The sequence below is a fragment of the Cornus florida genome, unplaced genomic scaffold (genome assembly GCF_030987335.1).
Source record: "Cornus florida cultivar Cherokee Brave unplaced genomic scaffold, ASM3098733v1 CherokeeBrave_3.0.0_Hap2_Chr04, whole genome shotgun sequence".
Taxonomy (NCBI): Eukaryota; Viridiplantae; Streptophyta; class Magnoliopsida; order Cornales; family Cornaceae; genus Cornus; species Cornus florida.
In genome coordinates, this window is record NW_026775574.1 from 41,020,123 (window position 1) to 41,025,541 (window position 5,419).

Consider the following 5,419-nt stretch of genomic DNA (forward strand, 5'->3'; position numbering starts at 1 on the left):
TTACAAATATATAATTTAAATCAATTTTGATTTACTCATTCTCTTTATATAATTTTTTTTTCCGTTTGGTTTCAAATAGGGAGGATGTTAGAGAAAGAACACCCACATTTGTATTGGACACCATGTGCTGCTCATTGCTTAGACTTGATATTGGAAGACATTGGGAAAATACAGTCCATCTCTAGAACAATGAGGAGGGCAGTGGAGTTGAATAGTTATATTTATATGCGTCCAAAGTTGTTGAACATTATGAGGCACTTTACTCACAAAAAGGAGTTACTTAGGCCTGCTAAGACTCGATTTGCTACTTGTTTCATCACATTATCAAGTATTCACAAGCAAAAGAATAACTTGAGAAAGATGTTACTTCGGAAGAATGGAGCCGTAGTAAATGGGCGAAAGAGCAAGCCGGTAAAAGAGTTGCTTCTTATGTTTTGATGCCTGCCTTTTGGAACACCATTGTCTTTAGCTTTAAGGTTTCCGGTCCTTTTATTCCGGTTTTGAGATTAGTTGATGGCGAGAAAAAGCCTCCTATGTGATACATTTATGCGGCTATGGATACGGCTAAAGAAGCCATTGCAAAATCACTTGGGGAAGTAAAAGAGAAATACGAGGACTTTTTTGAAATAATTAATAAGAGGTGGAATGTTCAACTTCATCGCCCTTTGCACGCAGCAGGTTATTATTTGAACCCAGAGTTCTTTTATTCAAATCCGAAAATTGAAAAAGATGAAGGCATTGCAAAGGGTTTGTATGAATGCATTGCAGGGTTAGTCTTGGACATCAAAGAACAAGACAAAATTACTGAGGAGCTGTCCTTATATTCTAAAGCTGAGGGCCTCTTTGGTAATGCCTTTGCTATTAGATAGAGACGTACACGAGGACCAGGTAAAGTGGTAAAGTATATTAAGTTAGTTTAGCTAAGTTTTAAAATTATTTTGACAATAGAGTCGATATAAAGATGAAGCTAAAGTTGCTAAACATCATTACTAATTTTTTTTAATAGCTAATTGGTGGGAAGCTTATGGCAAGTCAACAAAACATCTCCAAAAGTTTGCTATAAAGGTTTTAAGCCTTACTTGTAGTTCTTCTGGTTGTGAATGAAATTGGAGCGAGTTTGAGCATGTAAGTATATACTATCTACTAACTAGGTTTGTAATTTAATTGTTAAAAATTAAATTTTTAATTTTTTATACTTACTAGTTAAAGTTGAATTTATTGTAGCTTCATAACAAGAAAAGAAATAGGCTCACTCAAACAACTTTGCATGATTTAGTGTTCATCAAATATAATAGGGCATTGAGGCGTCGATATAATATGCGTGACACTCTTGATCCCATTTTACTCGATGACATTGATGAGAGCAACTAGTGGTTGACGGGGAGGATGGATGATGATTCTGATGCAGAAAATGATCTAGTCTTTGAAGATGATTCCTTGACATGGGGTGATGTTGCTAGTGTTACTGGTATTAGAGAGGATAGCAGGCCGCGTCGGTCTATATGAAAAGCTAGTTGTAGTTCTAGTTCACTATTACCAACAAAGGGAGTAAGAAGTTCTCTAGTTTGACTTGTGGATGAGGATGAGGAAGAGGAAGAGGCAGATTCAGATGAGATAGAAGAGGATCTTGAGAATTATGAATCATTTAGTGACGATCAAGATGATGTTATGCTTATTGATAACGAGGATATTTAGATTCGTTGGTGTTGTCTTCTTAGGAAGAAATGATGTCTATGTTTGTTTTAGTTTTATCTCATAATTCTTCTTAGTTGACTTTTGCATCTTTATGATTATTCACTGTTGAACTCAAGTACTTGATTTAGTTGGCTTTGGCATGTTTATGTTGAATATTGAACTTAAGTAATTGATTTAGTTGACTTTTACATCTTTATATATACTATTGCATCTTTATTGGGTGGGTTTTTTTTTTTTTTTTTTTTTTTTTTTTTTTTTTTTTCTCCTTCAACGTGCGCCTTGTTTCAGTCAGCCGCGCGCCTCGCCTTGAGCCTCAGGCTCCAGGAGGCCTTTGCGTTTTTGTGCGCCTTGAGCCTTTAACAACTATGGGAGACATTATTGATTCTTTCATCTACATTGTTTAAACATATATATGAAGGGGAATGGTTTGAGGAGACATTGTTGATTCTCCATCTACATGTTTTAAACATATGAAGGGAAATGGTTTGAGGAGACATTATTGGTTGCTTAGTCTGAGGAGACATGATTGGTTATTTATGGTGTGAGGAGACATTGTTAATTGTTTATGGTCTGAGGAGACATTTTTGATTTGTTGATCGACACTTCATTTGAGAAAAAACCATTGCTAGTCATATTTGTACTCTGCAACTTGTAGATTCTGAAGAAGAGTGCTAGCAAGACTGTGCTTGAAGATGTATTATTTAAGTTGGGCATCTCAGATATCCACGCACCAACTAAAGGGGGGGGGGGGGGGGGTGTTAGCATAAATGATAGTCAGGATTTATTGGGGGGGGGGGGGGGAATGACTTTCCAAGAATTGATTATGTTATAGAATATACCATAGAATATGTTGTGATTTGATTTAGATTTGTTTTAATTTCCTTTCTTGTAATATAAGCATGTGCTCTTTTTATCTATAAATACTAGAGCCGTGAATGAGTGATTTATGTCATTCAAACCTTTTACATATTTCTCTTTTCTTTCTTCTATACTATATTTCTTCTTATACATTTAGATCCTATAGCATTGAAGGCATAATTTGAGTGCATGCGAGCAATTTGATTGCTAGAGTTTTCCTTGTTTTCATTAATCATCCATTCATATAGATGTTGAGTGACTTTGAGTGTTAAAGATATAAATTAAAGGCTATAAGGACTTGGACACAACAACAAATTCTGCACAACCAAAAGTGATTTCACGGCTAGTCATGGAGATCAAAGCACAAAATGAAGAGCAGATTGCATAAGGAATGGATGAGTTTGAGGAGAATGTCTAAAGCGAATCAGAGTCATAGGTAACTAGGGGATTCTTGGTTTTTGAATCTAGTAACCTAGGTTTGTAAACCTTTATTAGCATAGTGGATTCGGTATGCCTGTACTAGGTCACGTGGTTCCCCTATGGGATTTTCCACGTAAAAATCAGCTTTCATATATGTATGCTTATTCTTTTTCTCAGCCTGTTTTTACTTGTTAAATTTTTAATTGAAATTTTGTTAAAGTAGTTTAATTTAAACTTTTGTTAGTAGTAAGTTAATCATATTTCAAGACATATTAACCTCGCTCTAGTCTCTGCCTATCGGATTCTTTGGTATCAACCAAATCAATACAAGGACATAATTTATCTAGGAAATGTTTAACTTTCAAGGTGGTTCATGTTATTCCCTAATTTATGTTCACTGCTAAAATGTATTTTTTGTTCCATTTATGAATAAATTTTTTTAATACCAAGTGTCTAGCCTAGTGGTATTTCCTCCTCCCATATGAGAGGCTTAGAACTCAAGTCCCCATTGGGTCAGTAGTGGGTGCAAGAGGCAGTTAGGGTGGTGTGTTCCTATAGGATGAAAAAAAATAATAATAATAATAAAAAGAAGAAGAATAATAGATCTTTTTGTTGTCCATCATACTCGGTGTAGAAGTGTATGAACAGTTGCATGATTTAAATTGGTGTCTCAATGAGACTGACTTAGAAAAGGGCAGGTGCCACGGGGCACCTGCCCAAGCTTCTGGAAAATTAAATGGCATCCCAATATTGGGATGCCATCAAAAGGAGGGGGTAGGCGCCACGTAGTTGGACGCCAATTTAAGTGGCGTCCCAAAATGGGATGCCATTTAATACAATGTCTCAAAATGGGATGCCATTAATTATGTGGCGCCTGCCTAGGTGTCCCAAAATTGAAACGCCAACTTCGCTAAGTTGGCGTCTCATTTTTGGGACGTAAGCTTTGAGTAGGCAGGCGTGATGACAATTCAGGAGAACTTCACCATTTCTCCAAGGCATTCCCCCCAACCTCACAGGTTAGAAAGAGAGGTAATGTCCTTAGTATTGAGTATGGGCTGAGTACGGGCTTAGCAAAATACTTGAGGTATCAGAGAGGACCAAAGGTAGAACCACGATGGGATTTGGGGAAGGACTGTGAATGAAGAAGCGCCAAGTATTGACTTGACATGTCATGAAAGACGCGAGGCTAATCACACAGTCTGTTGACTTTAAGAGATAATCAAATCAAGAGTAAAGTATAAGAAGAAGAAGAAAAAAAGAAGAAAGAGGACGAAAGAAAAAGAGAAAGAGATGGGGAAAGAGAGAAAAAAAATGAAAGAATACTTTCATCCTTCCACCACATTCTATTTATACTAACAAGTTTCAGAAAATTACACATAAACTCCAACATTATATAAGTAATAACAAATAGGCTCCTGACAACACTCCCCCCTCAAGATAGTGCATAGATATCTATCATGCCCCGCTTGACTAACATATTTTGTAAGCAAGTCTTGCTCACACCCTTAGTCAAAACATCAGCAACTTGATCATGTGTATTGACGTATAGAGTATAAATCAGCGCAAGACAAAGCTTTTCCTTGATGAAGTGTCGATCGACTTTAATGTGCTTTGTCCTGTCTTGTTGAACTGGATTATCGGCAATGCTAATAGCAATCTTGTTGTAACAATACATCTTCATTGTAACGACTCGAACCTGGGGTTCGAATCGCTAATCGGGTCCTTACTCGAACCCGAGGACACACTAGGGGTAAAATGGTCATTTTATAATAAGTATGGATAATCTGACCTTAAGCTAGTCAAATGAAGTTTATAATGATCATCTTAGTCATTCCATGACATTCGAGAGGTTCTACGGTCATTGGTCATGATTGTCCAAAAGTGCCCCTACTCGGTTCAAGGGGAATCCCGACACTGTCTCACTAAAACAACCATATCTCTTAGCACGAATGGAATTTGAAGATGAGGTTGGTGTCATTGAAAAGCTGACTCAAAAATCTTGAGAATGGACTCAAGAATGACCCATTTGGGTTTGAAACGAAGAAGTTATAACCGCATGAAGTTAGGTGCTCAAAGCTGACAAACTGTCAAGGCAAGTGTGAACACTGGGGACCTGAACCGGTTCAAGACTTCTTGAACCAGTTCAACATGGGCAGAATACCCACAATGTGAACCGAGCTCACCCTTGAACCGGTTCAATGAATGTTGAACTGGTTCCAGATGACCAGAACCCTAAAAATAGCCCAGAAAAGCCTAAAACTGAGTACTTGTGCACATGGGCACCCCTTTGGTCCCTTGGTGACCCTATTTAAAGTATTAACCTATCCCGAATCATACATTTGGCAGTGTATAAAACATAATTAGGCATCCTTACATTCATATAAACCGTAAATCAGTCCATTACATTATTTAAAGTTAAACAAGTCCGTAATACGTCAAAATATGG